Raw genomic sequence first — 27373 nt, 5'->3', positions numbered from 1 at the left:
ACTGACGTGAGACAGTATTTATCAGTCATAATTTTTAACTCTTATGTTTAAACTAAACAGATCATTAAAATGAAGCTTTGTATCACAGAATGCATTTATTCTAATGAGCGTTGCTAGTGTCTTGCACAATAGCCTTTTAAGTACCGGAATTTTCATTCCTCACATGAAATAAGCCTATTTATGTTCCAAATGTCATTGTCACCAAAATTAAACCCCACAGCAGCTTTGAAAACTAATTTCCAGACATTTTAATGTGCCTCCTCTGCCCTTTTAAGTGCAAAATTGCATAATTAGTTATACTTTGGGGAAAAAATAACACTTTTTCTCTGAGCCTTCATTGTCTTGATTGCTTTAGCTCATTGCATCTGTGTTTGCCCAAATATTATGCAACTTATGTAGCCTAAAATCATTTTTAGCAGCATAAGGGGATGAATCAGATACCTGCTCTAGGAAGACAGTTAGATTAGTTGTGCACCAAAATAATAACTCTTTGATTTGCACCATCACATAACACACAAATGAAACAAACCAAGTAGTTACAGACAACCCTATAACATCAAAGAAAGACCTCCTTTTATTTTAAAAGAATTTATGTCAGCCCTTTAATATAGAAGACTGAAATTTAATTTTGAAGACTCATTTGATTATGAAACTGTAGTGGGCAAATTTAACGTGTGTCTTCTAGCAGATCATTGTGAAACAGTGGAGAAGTAGATTTAGAACAGCCAGGATAGACACTAACAGCCACATCTTGTCAAACACAGATGAGGAGTAATATGTGCATGTGACAGTAGACAATCAAGGAATTAAACTCAGTATTACGTCTAAGTGAAGATAAAAAAGCAAACAGAACACTGTTAGTGTTAAAGAGGAGGATAGAGTGGAATGCAGGGAAAATTATTTTAATGCTCAAGGGGCTTTTAAGATTGTGTTTGCACAGCTGTATGCAATTTTAAGCACATGTATAATCTGAGACCTTAAAAAGACAGAGATTTAAAAGGTTCACTAAAAGGCAAACTAGAATGAGTCATGTTCAGAGGGCTCACATATGCAGAAAGCCTGGCAAAACTGAGACTAAATTAAGAAAGCTGTTTAGGCAAAGTTATTTTTGAGGTTTTCAAGATGCTGTAGATAGTGAGGACTAATGCACATTAAAACATGTTATATGGTTGTTGTAAAAAGATTAAAGACCAGATGATGAATGTTGAAATGTATTGCCTGGTCAGCTTGTTATATCCGAATATTCTAGACAGTGGTAAATATGGCTTGACTTGGTTTCCAAGTTCTTTCGTGCAGAATATTTCAACTACAAAGCTGAATAATTTATTTTCCTTTTTGTTTTGGGTGAGAAAAATGGTATGAAAATTGAAAAAAACTCAGAAATTGTGCAAATTTTTGTATACTTATCTGTCTGTATATATGAATCTCTTATTATTTATGTTTTCCATAAAAAGCTGAAGACTGAGGTGATCATCATTATTCAGTGGGTTAAGCACTGGCTACTCACAGAAGACACTCTCAGAATGAGTATTTTTAAATGAAAATTCCAAATTAAAGAATTCCAAAAAGCTGTAAGAAGAGAATAGACTCACCACAAGATCAGGCAACTCTGATTGGCATATGTAATACCAGAACTTCTTCCTCCTAAATACATCAAATTTAAGTCTATTAAGAAAAGTTATGATTTTTATTGTTTGCGTCCTTTGATGCCCAAAATGAAGCTGAATTTGAATTTCAGTGATCAGGCCCTGTTGGTGTGCAATTTTATAGTCAGTTTTTTTCTCCATATCACCAGGACTATCCTCAGTGTAAAATCAGGACATGCACACAGAGCCAGGAGCTCATCCATTCTGGGATTAGAAGAGATGGACATCCACTGACACTCTGTTATTGTTCAGTCTTTACAATCCAACAGTTTTTACTGGCTAGATGGAAAATACCCTTACATAAGGTTGCAATGGAACATAACAGCAATAGCTGAAATAAGATGTAAGGGAATAAGCACTAAATGTAGGGGAGAATTTTTTGATCGTTGGTTAGTATTCAGTTAGTATTTTGACTTACAAAGAGATTTTCCCATTCCAGACAGTCATGCTTGCTTCTTCTCGTTTACAATACTCATCTGTCCTTGTTCCTTGCAAGATCTCCATCCCTCCCTACGCATCCTGCCACTGGCATTCTGCCAACTCCTCATTTCTTACTGGTATCAAACAGGTTTTAAAACTGCACTTCTTCTGGAATTTAATGGCCTTTTGTTGTCTTGCTGGTGATGTCAGCCAGGATTACTTACTCTATTTTCTGCCTGTGGTCCTAAATGAAAACCCTGTGTTAAAGACTGTAAAACAATTTCTGTCCTGCTCTGAATAGTTTAAAGCTACAGTCTTGAATTTGGATTGCTGTGTTGGTTTTGTTTGTGGTTTTTTATTTTTTTTTATTTGATCAGCATTTTAAAATATGTATGCAGATAAATCTTTTTCATTATAGAACTGGTTGTACGTCAGGGCACCAGGAGGGAAAGTATTGGTGCAGCTAGACCTAAGACTTGTTTGAAAGCACTTTAAAATGTACGTTTGATGTTTTTAAAAGCATCCAAGGATTTAGGTAGTGTCAAAGCAAAAGCTGTGTCTCCTGTTGTACAGATTTGGACATAAGCCTGTAGGCACAATATCATCATCCTTCCTAGTGATACTCACTACTGAAATGGTGGTGGTGTTTTGGTTTGGTTCGATTTGTGGGGTTTTTTATTTGTGTGTTTCTGGTCTGATTTGCTTTGGTTTGTTTTTAATTTGATTTTCCTTTCAAGCTGATAGTGGCAACTACTGTTGGAGACAGAATATTGACCTAGGTGGACCACTGTTTCTTTTTGAGTGGTATAAAATTCCTGTTTATACCACAGCAGTGATGCAATGATCTTAAATACATTATTGCTTGGCTGTCCTGAATTTTAGACTGGATATTTTTGTGGAGAAATTTCATTATTCCACATTTGAGAGAATGGAAGTAGATATCTCTGGCTGTCGTTCTTTGGGGATTTTTTGGCAAACCATTGCTCTTTGAAGATCTAAAGAGGTTTGAATGGTATACGCTGGGTGAGAGAGATAAGCAGACAGAGAAAGGGATGAGATGAGGAAAAGTGCATGATAAATGCGTGATTTTGAAATTTATTCATGGGCCCCAGTCATGTTGTGGTCTTTATCTTCTCTGGAAAACCAGCAGAATACTTAAATTCCACGACTACCCTTCCTCTGCAAACTTCATTGCAATTAGCTTGAAAGTTTTCTAATAACCCATTTCCTGTTTATTTCAGAGGGAGTACATTTATTTCTTAGTATGAGGTTCACATGAGTTGTGGGGATTTTTTAATTTCAATATTGATCTAATTTAGAACATGTAAAACAGCCCAGTTCTCAGTTTCTATTTCCTGAATTCCAGGAAAGGTATTTGGAAACTCAGTCATACACTGTAATTCAAAATATTAAAAAGGTCTATTTTTATTTCTCTTCTCTATTGCATGACTTTTTTCATATACTTCATGCTCTTGCACATTTACATACTTGAATTAACATCTTTTAATATCTATTGGACAAATGTAACTTGCCATTTCCTCTCACTGTATACAGACATTTCCTGAGTGTTTTCTGGGCATTTCAAATAAATGCCAGCTTGAAAAAAAAATCATTACCTATCTATGATACATCTGATGTTCTTCAGTGTACACAGTTGCTAAGCACATCATTTTATTCAAGTTTTAATCAGAAATTAAAAATCTGTGAAATAACCAGACAGAAGGGAAGACACAATTATCCAGAAAAAAAAAAATGACTTGACTATAGTTGTTCAGTGCTTTCAAAACAATTAAATTGTACTAAGATTCAGAGGGAGTGGAGCTAAATATTTTTAACCACAGTGGACCAATAAGCATATCAATAAGAAGTTACCAGTACTGAAGTAATTGTGTTAGTGTCTCCAAAAATCCAGTGATTTCGCAGCTTAAAACACAATTCTTATAGTACCAACATCATGCTTAGAAAATAAGAGATGGCTTTGAAGAATTATGAATGTCAAACTGTGGGTATCACAAACAAAAAGAAAATGAAAATTTAATGAGTATTTAAGAGACGTTTATTAAGCCTCAACCCTGTCAAAAGTGCCATGTTGGGGAGTGCTGTTTCTCTCAACTGAAAACGTTTATGGTTCAATTCTCACTCTTGCACTTCAGTGAAACAGTGAAGCTCGACTGCGTGACAGTGGCGGGGATCTGGTTTTGAGCAGTGCTGGTTGCTCTGCAGCACAGTAGTTGGTCCCTTCCTTGCAGAGGCCTCCACTGTCTCAGTCCTTAGTATCTCAGCGGGGAATCTTCTGTTATTTACAAAAAAGGCCCTGTGAAATTACTGCTGCATGGCAGACCTACTGCCTGCTGTAAGCATTTGTATGTTGCTTATGGACAGCACTCCGATAAAGGACAGGCTGGAGGACTGGGCTGAGAAGAACCTGATGAAATTCAACAAGGGCAAGTGTAGGGTCCTGCACCTGGGGAGGAATAACCCCAGGCACCAGTACAGATTAGGGGTCGACCTTACAGAGAACGACTTGGGAGTTCTGGTTGACAACAGGCTGACCATGTGTCAGCAATGTGCCCTTGTGGCCAAGAAGGCCAACAGTATCCTGGGGTGCATTAGGAGGAGTGTGACCAGCAGGTCGAGGGAGATGATCCTCCCCCTTTATTCTGCCCTGGTGAGGCCACATCTGGAGTACTGTGTCCAGTTCTGGGTTCCCCAGTTTAAGAAGGACAAGGAACTACTGGAGGGAGTCCAGTGGCGGGCTATAAAGATAATCAGGGGTCTGGAGCATCTTTCTTAAGAGGAGAGACAGAGATCTGGGTCTGTTCAGCCTGGAGAAGAGAAGGCTGAGAGGCAATCTTATCCATGCTTATAAATATCTCAAGGGTGGGAGTCAAGAGGATGGAACCAGACTCTTTTCAGTGGTGCCCAATGGTAGGATGAGGGGCAATGGGCGCAGACTGAAGCATAGAAGGTTCCATCTGAATATGAGGAAATGCTGCTTTACTTTGAGGGTGCCAGAGCACTGGAACAGGCTGTCCAGAGAGGTTGTGGAGTCTCCTTCTCTGGAGACATTCAAAACGTACCTGGATGCATTCCTGTGTGATCTACTCTAGGTGAACCTGCTTTAGCAGGTGGGTTGGACTAGATGATCTTCAGAGGTCCCTTTCAGCCCCAACCATTCTGTGATTCTGTGATTCATTAGCGAATTGCTGAAACTGCCAAAGGACTAATTTGTCATAGGAAGTTAACTGCCAAATAGTTCAGCCAGTCAGACACTCTACAAAATAAAATTTTGGAAGAGTTCATCAATAAAAAGTTTATGTGCTGACCACTTTACCCCCTTGCTCTTTGCTCTCTATCAATATTAACATTATCTTTCATTTGCACAGTTTGTGTGGAGAAAGCGAATTTCACATACAACATTCAGTAAATCTTTAGGAGTGTGTCAAGTAAAGGAACAGCATATATCTCAGTTGTTTTAATATTGTAGGTAATGGGGCTGTTTTCTTGCATAACCGTGGAGTGTGCATCCAACAAATTAAAATAAATAAAAACATGTCCCCCCAAGAGGTGTCTGAAGGCTATCTGAAGTTAGAGCAGGTTTTTTGATTGTGGGAAAGAAACAATATGATAGATGCGAGTTTGACAAAATGATAGCTGACTCCACAGTGAAAAGCTCATGGGAATTAAAGCCAAGTCTTCCATAAAATCATCTCCTTACAAGAATGAGGTGAAGCATTCTGTTCATTGTGCTCCTTTTACTATTTCGGACTCTGAAGTTGCTGATATAGGATTTAATTATCTATATACACATATACAGAGAATAATTTTTGTTATAATTCAGATAATATAATAAAATATTATTATTATTATTTTCATTTAAATAGTAATATGTTCAGTGCAATCCTTCTTTGTAGCAAAATAAAATAAATGTTTAAATAATTAAAAATTTAAAAATATATACTCTTTAACCTTCTTTTTTGTTATTTATATTAGGACTTATTTCTCACCTTAGACCCCAAACATGAATGGAACTCTTGAAAAAAAGACATGGAGCCTGAATTCCAGGCTGATTCTCCAGCTGTAACACATGTCCCACTGGGAAATATGGCGTAACCAATATCAGAAGTGGGTAGATCTTTCAAGGAACACAGGTTACCTCATAGAGTTTAAAACATAGTTTGGATTTGATATGCTTATGGAGACAGGCTCATTTTAGTCTAGGATAGGTATTATACTCTCTTTAAATGGAAGAGATGGTGCTTTGTTTTAAAATTACAGGAACAGTTCTGTAATGCTATATGTGTTATTATAGGAACAGGTATAGTATGAGTAGGTAATAAAAACAAATCCTTCACCGACTTCTGTGGGAGATTGCTATGTTTTTCGGGAATGTATTTTTAATAAGAAATTCTCTTAATTCATGGACATCTTTATTTTTGCATCAGTTTATATTGTTTCATATCACTCATATTAGCATATTAGAGATATATATAAACTGTCTTGGCTTCTGAGTTTCAGCCTTTTGAAACTGTCCAGTTGCAATCCCTGGAAAAAATGCAGTGTTATGAAGGAAAGCAAGTTCTGGACAGTTCTTTCCCAGTCAGTAACTCATGATTGCTGGAAAGTGCAAGGTTCAGTCAAACACTTCCAGGCTAAGAACAAGGCCACATTATGTGTGCCAGAGTAACATTTTGATTCCTACATCCACCATTAAAAGCCTGTGCCCAGCAAGCCATGTTTGAATACATATCAAGGAGTTAAAAGCACTTTTTATTTTAAATTGAGCCAATTTGATTTTAAACTCACTGGCAGTTCTTGTGGTTCAGTGTAATGTCCGACCACTCTCTCTCTCAAAAGTGCGCAGACTTAATTAATGTCTGTACCTCTCTGTGAGTGATTGAAATACACGTGTGGGTAATGTAGGCCAAGTAACATCACACACAATGTTGAGATTAGATGAGAGCAGGTTTTTAATGTTAGAGTTAGCTTGGTCACTTCAGGCGATCAGTAATGCAGATAGGTTGAAACTGTAGTGAAATGTTGTTAGTTCCTTCTGAAGTTAAAATTATTTTGCCAAGAGATGAAAGTAATTGGTAAATCCTTCTGGTATAAGATGAGATGCTATCCTTGTCAACTCGTATTGCCTCCCGTAAAAGCACGTGCTCCAAGTATGTATGAGGCATGTTCTTTATTATTAGCATGCTCTAAATCTCCTTGACCGCTGATTAGGTTATGTTCTCTTGTCCAGATGTTTTTAAGACTGTAATGAACCTCAAAGTATGATTTATGTAAACATATTGGATTGAAAAGGCTACTGTTCATAGGCCTTTTGAATATACTCAATAAAAAGTGAGTCAGCATGTGCAAGTGGTTATTTATCGTGTTCTCGAATGATCCATGAAATCCTTCCACTGGGTGCAGAGGAGAAGCACAGTCACCATCTTAAGAGTTGGACTTGTAGAGAAGATAGAGATACTGGAATATCTGCCTCAAAGGGGCTGGAATTTTGGGGACATGAGTAGTGATGTATTATTTGCCCAACCTTCTGAAAGAAAAAAAAAAAAAAATTTAAGTGATCTGGGTATCTGGGTAGAAAAGGAAACAAGTTATTAATTTCCCTGTTGTGAAAAACAGTAATCTTTTGACAGATTTAAAGCATCATATTTTCTTGCTTTCTACTTCCTTTTAAAAAGTTTAGTGACATATGGCCATGAGTGTGACAAAAATCATCCTAGGCAGCAAGAAAAAAATTGTTATGAAAAATCATATGCAATATGAAGTTCTGTATTTGTCAATTTTAATTGGAGTTTTATTTTCAGTGTTTCTAATCACCCTAGAATAACTCTTAATCTTTCTTTCCCAAGATAAACATAACTTATTTGATAAATTAAAAGACCTGCTGAATTGCCTTGTCAGAAAGATACTTTGACTCTTACTTAAACATGTGCCCTTTTCATTTACTGAAATACTATTGCAGCATTTTGGTAATCCTTGCTTAAGTAAATTCCCTCCACTCCTTGTACTTAAGTAAACTTGCTTTTTCACCTAATTTCAAAATGGAATAGCTTAAATAAAAGGATAGCTCATTTCTCTGAATTGTCAAAAAACCAAAAATTTGTCAGGAGTTTTCACTTTTTTTAAATATCTATGAATTGTAATTATATGAATAACTTCATCTATGCAGTTTTCTGCAATTAAGATATTATTTAAATATTTTGTATCTTATTCCAAAATGCTTTACATTTTCTTTTTGGCTAATCAGGGAGTAAAAGTTTCTGTTTCAATGCATTAAATCTGTGTCAACAAGTCCACTGGGTTACTTCTTGGGTAACAAAGAAGTTTTCCCCTATTCTAAACAGAGGAAAATCAGTGCTTGAGATGAGAGCTAGTAATTAAGCCAGATTTGCTGTCTAGATAGAATAATTGATGTATTCAGTGAGGAAGAAGTGTAATCTTGAGGAAAATTACTTCAGGTGGTTGCTACCATCAAAGAACTTCTGGTTTTTTAATGATCCATTAATGACTCGTTTTTATTCTACCTTCACCTGAGAAATATAGACCATTAAACCACTTCTGGCTTGATTTTTTTTCTACCGATGCAGGACATAAGTTTCTAAAACTTTGATAGATTAACTCCAAATTCACTTTGCAGCATTTGTTACTTATCTCACAGAAAATATTTTGTTCAGTTATTGCTTGAAACACCTGCTATTTTGTCTTTATAAGTCATTTAAATTATCATCTGAGTGCTTGATTTTTAACAAAAAACCAAAAAAACCCAAAAGGTGTTCTAAAATTGTAGGCATATTTCTGTGTGAATTTGCAAGGAACATGTGGCTGATCTTTGGACTGTGAAAGCAAATTATCTTGCTATACCTAATGTTCAGTATCAAATACTTACTAACTTCTTTATATTATGCATGAAAACTCTATATAGAGAAATGTCTACTTATTCGTGGGTGAAGATTGCTGATGATATTAATATCTTCTCAGTCAGACAAATCATTCTGTTACTACACAAAAAAACATGTCGATATGAAATCATCTTAGAGTGTAGTCAGTACTGTGTTGAGTACTGCTCAAAAAGGAAGTCAAAATGTGAATTCTCATACCTGCTGTGTTTGCAACTCATGAACATAGAGGAAAGGATTGGGGGAGGGTTTTATTTTTTAAGTTCATGGAAATGTTAATATTTTTTCGAAATGGAGTTCTTGTATTTTACATTTGTCAGTGGACACAATAGTGAGCAGCATTTTTAGCTCTGCCGCTGTGTGATATTCCTTCCCTGAACAGTGAAGGTAAACATGTGACACAAACATCTTCTGTCCTACAAATGTATATATTTTTTAAGTCTGTGATCAAAAGCTTTCCATCAAAATAAGAAAATCGTTCTTAAGGCTTTGTTTCCTTGCCTGTTGAACACTTGCAGCCTCGGGCTTCTGTGCAGATTGCTTTTAGGAGATTCCTTTGTCTAATTCCATGCCATTTTGATGTCTGCTTTTATATTTAACTTCTATTCTTGGAACAGCTGTCTCTTCACATGTGGTAGATAATGCCCATATTCTTTCCTTCTTGAAATCCCTCCATAAAGCCTGCTTCTTTTAAATAGCCTTCCAGGGTTTTTCCTCTGTACACCCACAGCACACCTGCTTCCACATTATATTCTCAGGTGACAGCATAAGTCCTACAGATTCTTGTACACAAGATTGGTAGTATAAACTAGATTGTGTGAATTAAGGTCTAACCTGTTAGAACAATGGTTTTGTTTCTTTTTCCATGATGCTGCAGATATACAGGTACATTCTGAGTGTACTATGTATACATGCTAGGACAGTCTATGAGTAACAAAGCTGTCTTTTCTTAACCTTAGAAGTGTTTATTCAGAGTTCATACTATTTTGGTGTAGGTACAGCAGCAGAACCCAGACTTTGTTCCTCATCCATGAGAAAAACCCTCCTATTGCCCACCAACTCTCAACAACGAAATTAAAAAAAAAAAAAAGAAAACTTTATAAAAAGTAGGCTTGATGCATTTCTGTCAAGAAGCTCAGAGTTCAGTGAGTTTGCCGCTAAAAATGAGCAAAGACATCCCTCTGTCACCAAGTGCTGAAGTAGCTCACCACCTCTGGAACACTGGGAAGAAAAAAAATCAAACCACTTTGTTCAACGCCTGGTACAGAAAGAGGTTTATGTTCCAAACTGCACCATACCTGTGCGCTATTTTTGTTGAAAGAGTGGTTTACAGTATCATGGTCAATACTTCAATCTGAAAAATCAGGGAATAGTTATCATAGGTATTGCTACTACTGCTATTACAGCGGTTTGAAGCTTTGTCCTAAACTTGGTTAAAAGGTCAGAGGTATGCAAATATAGAAGGGTTAACTCATGTATGTGGACAGGAGTGCTCAAAGTAAAATAGTGATTTTGAGAGGAAAACAGGCAAGCTGATCCACAGATATAAAACCAGAGAAAAATTTAGTTATTTAAAACAACATCAAATAATATTTTCTTCATGCAGGTAAACAATTTAATATTTCACAGAGTGAGAACTATGGCGTGTCCTTGACAGACGGATTCACAAATGGAGCTGCTGTATATACTTACTATCACATTTTATTACAGAGGTTTTCACATCAACACAGTACGTGTTCAAAGTGCTAAAATTGTACTTAACAGGAGGTGAAAATCACTGTCAGTGACTGAAAACTGCTTTCCTTGCACAACAGACTGCACTGTGGAAGCAGTAAACATTCTTTTGTAATATTAAAACATTGTGGTGTGTGCGTGCCTGTGTGTATGTGTTTAACTGTGGAATTCCTCTTATCATCTGGATGAAAAAACCTCAGACCCAAAGCATCCCTTAAATCCCTATACTGCTATTATTGTAGAGGTCTGTTCCAGAGCTGTAAGAAACCTCATGCAACTGCTGTAGCTGATGAGAATAGTTTTCATAAGATCTCATTGACTGTCTAGGCATTTTGGCCTGGAGTAGAAAATGTTGCATTAAAGACCATCATTTTGGGCTGAAATTCTGTACAATTTGCAAGATTTCAGTATCATCATCAGATCTACACTGATGAATGGGTTTTAATAGAAACTGGCATATTGCACATGCAGGCTGATTTTGTTCCACATATGGAAAGTGATAAAGTTGTTTCTGAAACAGATAAGTATATTGCACAGTAAATAATGAATTTGTAAGATATCTGCACAATAGGTTGGATTGTTCGATTTGCAGTTAGATATTCCAGATGCAAAGCCGTCTACTTCATACATGAATCAATGGTTCATGCAACACAGTACATAAAATATCAACCTACATTTGAATTTTGCTGCATTCTCCACTTCCTAGTGAGGAGGCAGTTGGTATTAAAGGATCATCTGTGCATGAAGCTCTAGCTAGTCATCCATTGGTCCCAGCAGAACCCTTGTGTAAACAACATGAACAGAAACATGGACAAAAAAGAGCAAGTCTGACATTCAGGATAAATTGAGTGAGAATTTTGCAAATTTGACAGGTGATTTAACAGCAGCTGCTGATACTGGTGATACAAGCCAGTGCAGTGCAAGACTTTGGTGATAAAGCAGCAGCCTGTGAATTACTGAGCTGTTAGGCTGGGGAAAAAGAAAAGGATCTGAAATGAAAAAGCATTAAAGGCCCTAAAATTCAAAGAGAAAAAAACAATACACATAGACAAGGTTAATGGAAATTTTTTAAAGGCTGAGTAGATAAACTTTTGAGCTAAATATATGTTTTCAGTTTATAAGAACATTGCTGAGATATTTTTCATAATTCCCAAACTCATCTGATTTACTGTTGCTGATACAAACATTACCTCTTGGAAGTTTGAAACAGCAAAAAAAAATTTGCCATTTGTTCCCTTCCATCGTGCATGCGGATTGGTTCATTATTGTATGGATGCTGGCATTATTTATTTTTTTTTTTTAGAAAAAACATCATTGAAGCATTTGTTTTGGAAAAAAACATATAAAGAACTACATGGACTTTGCTAACAGGTATGAGAAATTATATTTAAGAAAAGGTAGGTCACAATTTAGGCCTAAATGTATTGTCAGCCTCCCTTAAATCCAGCTGGTTAGTTCCAGTAATTATAACCTGACATACAAGAATATGTGGAAAGATTAAAAACAGACTTTTTTTTTTTTTGGAAGAGATCTACTGCAAAATCCCATTTTTGAGACTTTTTCATAGACTTCACTGTTGCAGGAACGATTTTTTTTCCTCCATTTTTGGTGCTACATATGGAAAAATTCTGATTTGTCATCTCAACCTGCATTTGAACAAACAAGCCAAGTAACCAGGATTCTGGTACTGCAAATTCAGCCCATAGTGATTGGGGAGTGCAATCACTGCTAGTGATTGCTTTGGGAGAACTTAATTATGTCATGTCCTAGGCCAGTATTACCAGTAGCAAACTTAGGAGAATCACTGCAGTAATCTATCATACTAAATCAGAAAAATGAGATCATACAAGGTCCTTCTCTAGTTTTGGTGATTACTGTTGATAAGAATTAGGGAATGCTTGAGGTCATGAAATGCATTCAAAGGATAACTTGGCAGTCAGAGAAATGATGTAATCTGCTTGCAAGAGACTTTCAGCTATGTGCAATGGAATGAGAAGCCTGTTTTTTCATTTATAAACTATATCTTTGAGGAAAAAATGCTAGATGGGTGTCCTCTATAAAGCCTAGCAAGATTAGTTTCAGAAATACTTTTTAAAAATGCTGCTTATTCTAATATTTTGCTAAAACTTGCTTTTTCTGGGTTGTCAATTTTTATGTGGCATTTTTTCAGAATCCCCATAGAGCACAGAAGAGATCTTTATCAGACTCATCTCATTTGGCACTGTGGCAGCTGCACATTTGGACTGATTAAAAGTATTAATAAATTTAGATAAAAGAATTGATAATCAACTATCCATCTGCAGATTTCTTGGCATTAGGCAGATAGGTTAGATCTGCAATTCCCCTGTCCACATTTTCTATCCTTTTTAATTTCTGCCCTATCTGCTGACATTTGAAACAGCTGTTACAGCCTGAAGTCACAAAAAGAAAGATGTTACCAAGCACGGGTGCTTTCCAGTCCAATCATATTTATTTTTGTAGAATTAGGGAAAAACTTAAGTCTGCAGAGAGATACATTGATTAGTTGACTAAGTCGTGATTAACACATTAGAAAAACCTGCTTGGTAGCTCTGGAGTTCATGCACTGAATGATTTAAAGTTATGACTGTTTCTTCGGAGGAAAAAGATCCATTCACAAGCCTGGCTTATGTGTTTGTAATTAACCTAGAAATGTAAACTGTGATGCAAACTATGCAATAGAAGAAATTGGAAGATTGAAATTGGTATACACAGTTTGTCCAAAGCTGTGAAAATTCTCTAAGATTCTGCCTAAGAAAACGTGTTAGAAGAAACCTGTGTGCACAGTCTTAACTAATATGGGACTGAAATGTCAGTTATTGTCAGATATGTCTTTAGGTCCCAAAAGAGCAACAACTAGAAGGCATTTAAATCCAGATCATATTTTCTGGCATAGCTAAATCCTGTTGTCAATGAGCTATAAAAGGTTACAGCCTGATGAGAAAATGATGATGATTACCTGTTGAAATGGACAGTAAGCAGATTTTAAGTGGCTGGTTGCTTGCTTGTTATATGAGGCTTTTTATTGCCTTCTCCTATAAGTAGAAACGTAGACAGACAAGACATAAAAGGGTGCACTATATCTATATCATCTATATGTTTATCTATATAACAAACATCACAGGGAAAAAGCCCCAAACACTCGAATTTATTTCTCTTAAAAAAAAAATAAATAAAAATCCGGTTTGAAAGAAGGAAATGTAAATAGGAAACTGTGCTGGTTGCTGGCTTTCAAGAGTTCCATTTTGAGTTTTCTACCCTTACTTGGTTTCAAGCTGCCTTTGTAAGTGCTATGGATGGTTAGCAACGTAAAACAGTATTAAAATATAGCCCTACACAGTGAAGGGCTTAAGAAGCAGTTATATCTTTGAGGTCTGTTTATATTAAAAAAGTACCCAATGCTTTGCTCTCATAGCTAATGGTGACTCCACTCTACCTCCATGAATTTTTAGCATCACCATGTAAAATTGGGAAGTCTGATCTTCTTTGTACTGTATTTCTAAGAGTTCTTTTATCATCTCAAAGCCTCATCTTCTACTACATGCTTTATCATTTGAAGTGTTGGAATATCATCTCTACTATACTAACAAGTATAGTCTGTGGATAGAAGGAGTGAAGGGCGTGTTTTGATGTGAATCGTGTTTAGGTTGCTAAACTGCTTACTTGCTGGAACTTCACCTTAATTTCTTCTAAAAAATGTCTGAAAGCTTTAATAACATGTTTATAAAAACATAGTTTTGGAGCACTGCTTGTCATATCCGAGTTGTGATGTTTGTGGTTGACTTATGGACTCTCCATTCCTGCAGAATTTTACTGACGACAGAAAGCATGCTTTCCAGATTTAACAAGTTCAGTCATGTCTACTCTGATCTTCAGATGGTTTTGGCACCACGATTCATTTTAGAAGTAGATAGTCGAATGTTTATCCAATGTTAACTCCTGCCATGGAAATGACAGATGGAAATGTCTTCTCTTCTACGTATGTGTGAACACGGCACAGGCATTACAAATTGTGCTTTCACTATTACCTGGACATGCAAGAGATTAGGTATCTGTGTGCTATATACTGAATAGCTTTCTGGGAAAACTGGTGGAAGGCTTGCTTGAAGCCAAATGCTTCGAACCCCATCCATTTTTCAAATTATTGTAAAAATATTTGTCTAAATGTCGTATATTATAAATATTATGTATTTGGGTTTCACTAGTATAATTATTTTCATGCTGATTTCGCATTTTTTAATTTGTGAGGGAAGGGAGATAATGTGTAGCCCTTTGAAGAGGAGGGAGGCAGCAATGGTTTTGCTAATGTTTTCATAGTAGTGGAAGCCTGGCTTTGTTGCTTCGGGCATTTTCCCCACCTTGTTTTCCATTTCACAAAAGAATCTTACCATTTTACAAGTGCATGCATATTTCTCATGGTCATGGATCAAGACATCTGATGATGTGTAGATTCACTTATTCACTTGATCTACAGTTCAGAGGCTTTGAGAGTTTGAGAGGGAGGAATCAGTATTCTCTTTTCTGGTCAATTTACAGTTTTTCTCTCCCACTCATTAAAAAAAAAAAAAACAAACTATATAGCCATATCTCCTAAGACTGTAGCTAAAATACCACTAGAAACAGTTGGCTAACAAGGTCACAAATGATGCAGCTTTTCTGGAGGAGAGCTAAGTGAGCTCTCTACCTGCCTGCCAAATGGATAGTGCATAAGTGTTATGTAAGGAAACTATTTGTGCAAGTGTTGGCCAAGTTCCTTACATTGTGAATTAATCATTTCTTGTTTTCATAAATGAAAACACTGAAATTATCTAAAAGGCTGAAACTTGCATTTCATAGTGTGTATTGCCATTTCAGGGACTGGCATATTTGAAGTTTTGTTTCAGAAGAGCAGTGCTCTCATCTTTCACAACCTGTGCTGAGTTTTCTAAAACGCTGTGTAATGCAAAGGTTTGCTATTTAAACCCATTTGTAATTTTGTTTGTATGCTATGGTAGCAACCTTAGGATCCTGAGAACGCATCTAATGTAGTATATCAGTGCTAAGGAGATGCTTAAATGTTCTTGTACTGGGTGAGTACTTCAGAGGCTGAAGGGGGTGCAGAAGTATGTTGTTGCAGCTGCTATTATTCTACTAATGCAGTCGTACTACAACTGCTTTCCAAGATTTTTGAAAGCTAATGCAAAGAGTTCAGGTTCTAATTCCATGTTTTTCATGCAAATAACTACTTTTTTAAGTGCAGCAGGTTTCCCCTGAAAAATTTGAAAAACTTGATGTTTTTTATTATTTGGTAGTTATTAAGGAGGAGTAAGCAAGAGGAGATAAAATACACTCTTCATCATAAAAAACAATCTAGCTCTCCAGCAATTCCACAGAGTTTGCACAGAATTATTCTGGATTATTGTTTTTAATTGTATGCTCCAGTTGGTACTATTTTTCCCCATTCTCTGTGTATCCTGCTCCTCAGTAGGCCTTTGAACTGGAATTGAGAAAAGATCTGATGGAATTATAAATAAATGCTAAAAATATTACTTTTTTGAAGGAAAAGTGGATTTCATAGAAAACTTATTGATGCTAAGATGACTGAAGGTGTGGCCGTGGAATGGTGATCTGATTGTTGCAGATGTACAATACTTTGAACTTGCGTGTTCATTAACAAATAATTACATGGCTGAAAGGCTATTGAGACAGGCAAATTGCACCTATTCCCCTAGACATTGTGTAAACATGAATGTGAAAAATACAGTTATTCATAAAATAGCTGCAAATGAGGGCAACTTTCAAATATTTGGGCTTGTATTGGTGCTTTCATGGGCTCTTTTTCTTATGTTTTTCTCTGTTAGAGTGTACCTAGGAGAGAGATATGACAGAATGAAAACCAAGGAACCAGCAGTACAGTATATCATGTTCCTAAAGAGAACTTTTATTTTCTGTCTTTCTCTTTGCTAAGAGCTAATGCTGGGTCTGCATGATGTCAGATCTAATGGTGTCTGAATAACTGTCATGTACAAGAAAGGAAAAAAATTTAACAGAGGGAGCTAGGCTATGAACTTGTAAGTGCTGCAGTATTTGCAGCCACATTTAGAAGGGAAGCTGAAACCACTTTTGTTGCTACTGTGTTATGTTGTTAGGGAAAGAGCTGCATACAAAGAAAAATGTGGCACATGTAGAGAATGACAATTTGGGATTACCAAAGAAATTAATAAAAAACTGTAATTATGGTCATTAATATCCTCCCCTACTGGAAAACGAAATGTGAAAAGACCAACTGTTACAGAACTAGCACAAACAGTTTGCAATTATTAGCACCTCTGCTCCTGTTGCATAGGGCTGTTTTCTTCAAATGTCCCTCCATGACATTTCTTCTGAACAGATTGTAGTTCTCGCTTTGCCTGTGACTTAATTGCCTGAGATTCACACCGCTTACAACATAGCTACCTTCACTCAACATGACAGAACTTTTGTCTTTGCAAGTATTGGACAAAACCATCTAACGAATTAACTATGCCACTATGAGTATTAATGTCTGTCACTTTTAGTTTTCCAGGTAACATAGGCCTTTAATGCCTTACAAGAGAATGTATAAGAGAACACCAAAGCATAGCAATAATTAAATGCCTCATCTGAGATTCTGCAAATGTTTGCTAAAGCTAGTCTTGTGCAGCCATTTTGATGCTAATTTTCATTAACATGCAGCTGCTGTCTTCTTCAGTCACCTCAAACTAAGAGCAGTCATTTCCTTATTAAGGTCTATTCTGCTAGCTTTGTGTCCTAAAGTGCAAAACCATTGTTGTTTCATGCGTAATTGGTTAAATCAAATAATATATTTCACTCTATAAGCTTTGACAATAGTAGTGATATCTATGAATGATGGCATTATGAAATACATTTGTGTTTTTTCACTGTCGCCTTGTGTGTAAAAGATTTATATAATTCACCAAAAGAACACCTTTGAGCTAGGAGAGCATCACTTTTTCCATTTTGCTTCAGCAGAGGGCTTGCATGCTAAAATTATGATATTGCCTAGATAAGCATCCCAAACAGCAAAACACAGATAAGCTGTCTGCTGGGCATGTGTGGATGGTGCCAGGGAACGCCATTGCAAGAGACAAAAGACATTGTTTCAGACTCTTTTGACAGAGAGAAAATTTGATGAGTGGGAACTCACTACATGACTGAAGAAGACAAGCTTCTCTTGCTCTTTGCCTAATCCCAGGACCAGCCATTCAACCTCACTGTGGTTTACCTAGTGTGTTGCTTCTGCCAACTAACACAATTAAACTAATGGTTCAGTTGGTAGCAGGCTGCCTGAAGGCAGAGGAGAGACTGGCACACAGTAGCCAACAGAGACTGCTAGTGTTGCGCAAAATAATTGTTTTGTGAAAAAAAAAGTAAGAAAAAGCAAAACAAAACCTGTTAATCGTGCCAAGAACTATGATGACAGCAAGTTATTTAGAAAATGCTGGCCTGGATTGTTTGGGCAACTCTCTGTAAACATCATTCAATTTCTTAATTGTAATGACAAAACAGGGTGTTTCATAAGCCCTTTGTTTCAGTCCCAGTCCAGAAGCGACCTGTGTTGGGTTGGAGAGGGGATGCGGGCAATAGTAGGAACATTTATTTTAGATGATGGAACCTGCTGAAGATGTAAAGGAAAGTTAAACAGATAGTAACTGCAATTGTAAGTAGTAGAGGTAGTAAAAGATCCTTTTGCAGGCTTTCCAGAAACTGAGAGAGATTTCCTTTCCCTGACACTCACCTGAGTACCACTCTTGGGATATACCTCTCAATTTATGAAACATATTACTAACAGTATGTGGTCAGCCAAAGGAAAAATTCCTTGTAAAAGCATTTGACTGGAGAGGATTACTAAAAATCTAAATTGATTGAGTAGCAGAAAAGTCAAAACACTTATTTACTCTAAAGACTAAGGATAATAACTTTACCATCTCCTGTTCTGTTCTCTCATCAATTTCTTGTGAAATTTGTTCCTCCAAAATTTGGGTGTTTGGTATCTCAGCTATTTATGGAAGAGCAGGTGGTTGTAAGGAATCCATTGCTGATCAGTCCAGAGAAGACATCTGCTACAGGCTCTACTTACGGTGCACTCCAAGACAGATGTCTGAAAGAATGTGTGTATTCTCACTGCTCTCCCTGCCTTCACTCCACTGAAACAAGTTATACAGTTACAACAGATGCTTGTATAGCTTCTGACAATTCCTATGTTAGACACAACATTAGTTTATTGCCAAAACCAGATTTACTAGCTCAATGCTCTCCAGTAAAGGAAGTAAGCTGCTGTAAAGGGAATAGCTTTAATTATTCCTGGATTCAAGACAGGAGAATGCCATGAGGTATTACACTTATGAGGGCAGTCAGAAGTCAGAGTTCTCAGAAATTCTGAGTTGGATTCCAGTTATTTTAATTTACTTCTAGGTTCTAGGACTATAAATCTGGTTTGAAACTTAAAGCTTAGATGGAGATTTAAAAGAGGACATTCAACTTGCTTAAAATTTAAAAAAAATCAACTCCCTGCTTAAAATGGAGAGTGATTCTATGCAATCTGCAATGCAGTTCACTCATTCTTCCCTTGTTCCATTTGATTAATGAAAGCAATGAATTTTCTCTCCTTCTGCCAGTGATTAATGCTTCTCCGCGCTTCTTTGTTTTTGGTGGCAGATTGCTGGGGGAGAGATTCCACAGTAAATTGGTTTCGATATCAAGTTTTAAAAAGGTTTTGCCAGCTTGCCTGCTTTGTGAAAAATGCTTCTCAGTATCCCGTAGTGTATAGCCTGGACCATGTCTGCTGTGTGTCTCTGTTAAAGAGAAGGGGAGTTTAGGAGAGCCCCTTTCAAAGCTCACTTCCCTCACGAGAGCTGATAGTGCAAGGGGAAAGAGAACAGCTTGGCTGCTGCCTCCTGCCCCATGTCTGTGGGGCAGGAACGTGGGGGCAGCAGGACAAGCAGGCAAACGCTGAATCTTAGTTACGTACTGGCCTCGGTGACGGCAATTGGTTCTTCCAGGTACATGGCTTGAGTTAAAGCCCTAATGGGTGTTTGGGTGGGGAGGTAATGCTTTGAAGCCATTGCTGCTAGTGACACAGACAAAGGTTGCTCCCTGATTCTCCTTGGGGTAGTACTGCCTCCAGTGCTGACTAGGTATAATTCATATCACCTAGACCTCGGTAGCAAGGCAGGGCCTATTTTTAAACAGTATTTTGGACTGCTGTCTACAGCAGCGATTCACATGGTGCCAAGGGTGTTCCTGGACGTGGGAATACAACCATCCATTCATTGCCGCTGCTATGGCAGTCTCTGGATGACTTCTGGCCGAAGCTAAATCTCCCAGATACCCCTGGGCAGAGCCTGGAGTTCAATATGAGCCAAGGAACGACAGGCGATTCATGTGCAGCTGACCTGTTCTGGAAGATAAGAGAGTTTAATAATATGGATGGGGACTGCTGTGCACATGTTGGACTCTGTGCTGCAGAAAGGTACATTCAAGACAAATTCATTTTACTGTAGTATATCTTACAGAACGTTTTTCTTTAGTTGGCTTTTAGCTTTTAAGGAATTGTGTTCGATTCCTTGTTTTGTACTGGTGGTAAACTCAACTGATGCTCAATTTCTGCTCATGCATTAAGATAAACTACAAATATATTTTTGACTGTGTTTGCTTTTACTTAAAAGTTGGGAAATGCATAACGAAGCATGTGCAGATGTAAAACTGGTGGCAGTTTGCCAGCATAGCCTTTGATGTTGCCAAACATGAGAGACCTATGTATAGGATAGTACAGCTTTCCTTCTCTATTTGTGATCAAACCACCATGTGCATGTTTTATTACTTATCTTAAAAGCAATGTTTTTACATTGCAGCCTCCATAATAAAAGCATAACTAACAAAATGAAATCTAACACCCTGCCTTATGTATAACCTTCAAGTTAGCGTCAAAATAGAAAACATGTTATTTTATCAGGGCCAGTGAGTCCAGAATCTGCAAAAATCTTCTTTGCAATGGACTGTAAGCTCCACCCTTTAAACAAACACTTTGTCCTTGTTTCAGATTGAATTTTTCACTACACGAGTCTCATTAGTTAAATGGCAAGAGGAGCTTCAGCCAGCGGTCTGTTCTTCCCCCCTGCTGCTCCTTGCGCAGGGACCCTTTCACTTGTAGCTGGTGAAAGCCGATTTTCTTCTGCCTGGCTGGGGAGAAATCTATACGATAGAAAGGACAGCTTAGCGCCCAAACACAGTCATCACCAATAGTTGCTTAAAATAACTTGAAAAAGAAATGGTTTCTCCTCATTGTCTTCTTCCAGTCACGTTTTTGTCGACTATGTTTGCCTGAGAACCCAAAACTCAGACATGGTGTGACTTTTCTCTACCTTCCTCCTTCCCTTTCCACAGGCCTTTTACCCCCAGCTGTTGCTGCTGCTGCCAGCTCTGTCCAATTAACCTCAACAGGAATGCAGTCATCCCTCTGTGGTTAATCTTGTTCAGGATTAATGAACTGTGCTTTAAACCAAGGGAACTGCTAGTAAAAAGGAGGTATAATTTCATTAGAAAATTGTGTACTGCTAATTATTGAAGAAGGTCAGTTTAGGACTTGGCAGAATTGAGTCTTAACTGGAGAAAAAAAAAAATCCACAGAGCAAATATGTGAAGTTTGCTACTTTTTTTTCACTCTTGCTCTCACTGTGGACAACTTTTGTCACCAAATGTCCTGTTTTCTGTCTCGCTCCTCTCACCACCAATGCATGTCACCACGAAGCATGGAGCAGAGGCAGCAGTAAAACAAGGCCACTCATTGTGGAGCCACTTGTTCCTTCATCCTTTATTTCTGAGTGATGAGCATTCCATATAATGTGATTTATTTAAGTGTTAAAAAACAAGGACTGGTCAAAATACTGAGGTTATTGCTTCTCCAGTTACGAACCAAGAAAATTCCTGGTATTTGGCTTTCATGCCAGTCCTGGGAAAGTTTGCAGTCCTTCAGTTTCTCAGTAGTATTTGTTCTGTACATTTGAGGAAAGACTTGGGCAATACCTTAAAAACACTCTGCCTTTCACTTTCTGAATATCAAAAGCAATCATAATGGACACCTAGACAATGCAAAGAAACAAGGGACTTAGCAAGAAAGTGACTGACAAGCCAGGGCAGTGGGAGACAAAGGGAAAAAAACCCAGGTGAATAGCTGATGTTTAAAAAAAAATCAGAATCAGAAGGCAGCTGAAAAAAATTTTCAAATTCTTTTCCTGTTTTGTCATACACAGCCTTGTTTATTACTTCAGAGCTCTTGACTCTTCCATTATGGCATATTAATTAGTATCCATCCTGTAAAAGATCAGGTAAATGTAATGATTTCCAATATTTTGTGTCACTTCACTGAAGGAGGTATTATCATAAAGTACACAGCGGTCAATCAGACATTTTGATCTTTTATACCAAAAAGACTGCGATGTACGGTACTTAACTCTCTAAATTGTGCTGTTGTAATTAGTTTTTTCTTGCAAAAAAATTACGTGGGTCCTTCTAAGTTCTAAAAATATACTTCTGACTCTCCAAGTAAAAGATAGCCATTCTGGGAAGGCTGTAGCTATAAAAAATAGATTGAATCCAGGTTTCGAATGTAAAACTAAGTCTAATGACCAGAATTTTCATAATACAACACTGAAGGAATTTTCTGTACGATATATTGTAATGGGCCAAATATCAACCAACCACAAAATATGCAAGTTTGTGTTCTGCACATATAAAGGAGGAGGAGCTGATACATTTGAGTCAAAGTTCCTCAAAGTGTTTTGTTTAAGTGCCAGAGCCAGTCAGTGTGCTAGCACACATGCTTATGTTTTAGCGTATGAGTACAGAAAGTCAGCCAAGCCTGAAAAAAGTCAGTCACAGAGTTATTTTTGAGATGGTACTTTGTTTTTAATATACTCCACTGTTATATTTATAGATTCAAAAGAAATCACATCTGATCTTCAAATGTAATTATCACAGATGACACAGGGCACAGGATTTTCAAAACAGCCTGAGGAAACTTGAGGTCCCCATTCTTAGTAGGCAGGAAAATAATATGCTGAGACTCTTTTGAACATGCCAGTATCGAGCACCCATGCGGGAGCATTCTGTTACTTGATCCAGGTTTGCTATCAGTGAGCCAGCTGACAACATTTTTGCAATACTAAGAGGTCTTATAGTATAGCAAAATATTTCGTAGGAAGTTCTGTTTCTCATGAGAAAGAATGTGCTTTCTAGTTTGGGGAGGGGGATATTGTTTGGTTTTGGCTTTGTTTTTTTACTGGACGACATTATGGGCCAAATGCTCAATCCTTTTTTATTGAAGACAAAAAGTTTGATTTAAATGAGACCAGAATGCATGGGTATGTGTTAAATCAGATATTTTAAAATGTATGCCACTTGAGATTTTTGAAGAAGAACAAGGCTCTTAAATAGTTGTGATTTGTTTGAAGTCAGAGCACTCTTCTCTCTGTGGGTCTATTTATAGTTTCAGGATAAGAAATTCTTACGTTTAGTAGCAGGAACTGATCAGTGAGACTTTCACATACTCAGAGGAAAAACATGAGTTTTTATTTTCTGTTTCTTCAGCCTCAAGAAAATTCATGAGTCTTGTAGCTGGGATATAAAATTAATCCTGCTTGCTTAGGAGGACCTTAATCACAAACTTGTAGTTTTCCAGTTGAACCGTGGTATCCGTAGTACCCAAAGGAGTAAATTCTCACAGAATGTTTTTCATCTGGCTTTGTTGACTTGTTAAAATGAATGTTTGATTTTGCCAGTGAGCAAAGATTAGTTTTTAATTTTTTTTTTTTTTTTGCTGGTGCTATATTAAGACAAGGAACAGAAATGGACTGCTGTGAATCCTGAAGTGTTCCTTTTTTTGCTTCTGGAGTCCAGTTCCACACAATATTAGCAATTAGCTTCTATGCCAAAGCCAAGCAGTGACAGTTGCAATAATGAATATTTGCTGCAGGCCACTGGAATGAAAATAGCACAGTGCTGCAAACCTGCGTCACCAGAAACAAATCTTCCATTTGACTGTGACTGAATTGCCAGCTCGATTTTAGATCATTTATTATTGAAATAGTTCTTAAAGCACTGTCATAATATAATGTTAAGAAATGCTGATCCAATCTTAAAAGCATCAATTCAAATGCCTTCATCCTCCTTTTCCATGGTGTTTTGTTTGGGTACTTTTTTGGTTGGTTGGTTGTGGGGTTTTTTAATCCCTTATACCTTTAATGCTGTACCCTATATTTAAGGCACTGAACTGTGTAGAGGCAGCAACACTGTAATATATTCAGAGGCGCAAGCTGGTTAGAAGTTCTGGTAAGAAGAGGATTTTAATTCCCCCTTTCCAAGCTTACTTGACAGATTTTAGAATGTTTTCACTTCAATTCTTGTAGATAATTCTATAAGATAGATAAGTCTATATGAGGAGGAGCAGCTTTGCATCTTTAAGTGTGTCATGGCTTTTAAATGGTGAACTTGGATGGTTTTCTTGTGTATGTTTTGATGTCATTAATGCATTTGCATTAGTGGAATATATAATGTTTTAATATAGGTCACCTTTTAAAAGGTATATGATCAGAATACATGCTCTGAACATTTATATTTTTGCTAGTTGAAGAACATGCTGATGACACTTACCATTTTTAATTTCATTTTATATACAATGTTGGTTACATGCATGCTTATCAAAATGCCCTCAAAAGGACTAGCATAATTGATTGTATTTTCTTTTCACTTTAAAATAATTACATGGTGAAATATTAGACCAACATAGATATAGGAGGTCAGAATAAAATCTGCAGTCGTTTAAGCTTTTTTGTGTTTATTGCCTCAGTTTTTCCTATGGAAGATAAAGAAATGATGATCTATATTTTGCTCAAGGCAAAATCCTGACCCTTGCACTGCAAAACTGGCAATGGTGATTGATGTACATGTTTAATTTCCTGCAAGATCGGCACCAACCTTGCCATCAGTCCTTAAAGAGTGCTAATGTCTTCTTTCCCTTTTCCTTCTCTTTCCCTGATGCTTTCTGCCCTCCTTTTCACCAGGAGAGTCCAGTGGCTGGACCTAATACTGTACAGTAGTCCCAGGAGGGTTAAACCAAAGTCGTAAAGTAGTATTATGTGCTGCTGGGAGTGGGCTTTTGAGGAAAATAATTTCACAACAGCAACTTTTGACTGAAGGAAAGCTAACATTGACACAGATTCTCTGGGATGGGAATAACTAGTTAAATGTATAGTTTTGTGGACAGATCTACAAAGGCTTCATTTACTCATTGGTTTCCCAATAAAAGACCTAATACTTCAAAATAGTATTTTTCTTTTGAAACGTTGTTTGTCTGTAAAAGATAATAAATAAGAAGAGAGTCTTCAGCAAGGTAACACCATTCCTTCTTCACTGGTATTTGACACCTCCAGCACCTTCAGGATATAACCACCTCCAGAAGCACTCTCAGGAAAACAAAACAAAACAAACCAAAACCAAAACCAACACCACACACAACTTTGATTAGACCTTGAGTGGGACCTTATTTTTGCTATATGCTTTAATGCCTGCCAATATGTAGAATATTCGCATGACAAACTCTGCTTTCTTGGTTTTATGAATAATAATTTTTAAAAACACTCTGGGAGAATATGTAGAAACATTGCAAAATACACAATGTATAGAAATTATTAGGGTTGAAGAGTCCTATTCCCACTGACTGAAAAGGGTCATAGCAGGGTTGTTCCTGCAAATATTTGTTCAGCCAGTTTCGAGTCCTCCAGTAGGCAATATTTCCGGATCTCTGTAGGTGGGCTGTTCTCAGGCTTTACAAGAGTTAATATTAGAAAGAATTTCCCGATGTTAATCTAAGTCTCTCTTGATGTAATCCAATAGTCGTTGTTCTATTAGGAGGGATCAGGGAGAAGAGTTTATTCTCGTATTTTTAGCTACCTTCTACAGATATTAAAAATGTTGTCAGTGTTTACCCTTTGTCTTCCGTATTCACAGTCATGTTTTCTAAACCTCTAATTTGTTTGGCTTCCTCCTTTGCAAGCCCTCTTTTGTTGGTTTGCATTTGTATTGCTGCTGGACTAACAACAAAGCAAGTAATTGTTAATTTTTGACGTTGCAGTTCCCAGGCTGGACACAGGACGTCCTGTGCTGCTTGGAGGAGAAAAAAATACTTTATAAATCTTTCACTTTGCACTTTCAATATGGTGGGGACATGTTTCATAACATGATGATATAAGAGATCAGTGTTGATCTTATCTGCTGCTGAAAGCTTTTTCTCTAAAACGAGCAAAAAAGCAAACAAACAAAGGCAACAAAACAAAATCAAACAAACAAGAAACCTCCCAAAAAGCAGTACTGGGGCTGTTGTTCTTCATCTCTTTTTAATAGATCAGATTAATTCTATTCAGTGTGGGTTCCTGGAATTGTCTTTACTGAAACACATTTAATTTTCTAGCCTGTTTCTCCAATGCATTAAAATTGGTTTGGATCATGTCTCTTGGTGTGTTTGCCTTTGCTCCAACTTTGCTATTGTCTGCTAAGTTATTAGGCATGTTCTTCATTAATGAAGTTGTTGAACAGCTTTAGTCTGAAACACACCTCTGCAGCATTAGCTAGTTGTGTCCTTCCTGCATCACAGCACACACTGAGATCCGTAAGCAAAATAATTGTTATTTTGCCTACTCTAATAGATGGCAATGAATAAAGCATAGTACAGGTTGAGCACCACTACCACCAAGGGATGTATGAAACTGAAATGAGCTGTCTGTGTTGGAAAGTACCCAATTCCAGGGTATCTCAGTAAAATAACTAAGATTTCTTATGGAGGAAGCTGCTACTTATTAGGCTGAATATGACAAATGCAACACTGCAAAGGCAGAACATCTCCTGTCCCTTCTCTCCTTCTCCTGACCCTTACTTGCCATCTTGTCCACTGGCTCAGTGCCGGATCTTACTGTTCTCTACCCTGCTAAGTACTTAACTACCAAGGGATACTGCCATATCCAAATGTCATGTATATTGTATTCAAACCACAATATCATTGTGTATTTTCTCTCTCTTGGATTTGAAAACTACAGAAAAAGCACGAGTTCTTAGATGCAAGCACTAGGTTTCCAAATAGATTTAAGTGTATAACATGCTTACAGTTTTTCCAAACATACTACTGATCTGCAGAACTAAAATATTATTAGTGTTTGTGTACATCTCAGATATAGAAAGTTGCATATTTAATTACTGTTATTAGTATTCTTATTATGTAATAATTGATAATAATAATGCATGGATAAATGTATACTGTGCATTAATGATTACCTTCATTCATTTAATATTAGTTTTGGCTAATATCAAGTGAAGTATCAATTTAACATTTTGTCAGATATAAAGAACAATTACTTTAATTTTAGTTTTATTAGTACAGTATTGCAGTACATTTTATATGTGAAAACTTTAGTTTGGCTACTCAATCAACGCAAGTGTTTTGTGGTACTATGACAGTTCATGTGTCTTAAGTGCTGCGTATTAATTTTTAACTGCCTATTGTACTGGGAATTTACACGACCTCCTTTAGTGGATTGTATTTCAGTTGTACAGTACAGTCTTAATGGCCTGTCTTTT

General features: G+C 37.0%; 1 protein-coding gene across 9 annotated transcripts in view; it reads left to right on the top strand.

Annotated features, from left to right (window-relative positions):
- The window catches only part of ZNF385D (zinc finger protein 385D), a 428288-nt gene that overhangs the window by 388583 nt on the left and 12332 nt on the right, over positions 1-27373 (top strand). The window lies entirely within an intron of this gene.

This window comes from Caloenas nicobarica, chromosome 2 (genome assembly GCF_036013445.1).
Source record: "Caloenas nicobarica isolate bCalNic1 chromosome 2, bCalNic1.hap1, whole genome shotgun sequence".
Classification (NCBI taxonomy): domain Eukaryota; kingdom Metazoa; phylum Chordata; class Aves; order Columbiformes; family Columbidae; genus Caloenas; species Caloenas nicobarica.
The sequence above is the reverse complement of the archived record's forward strand: the minus strand, read 5'-3'. Positions and strand labels throughout refer to the sequence as shown.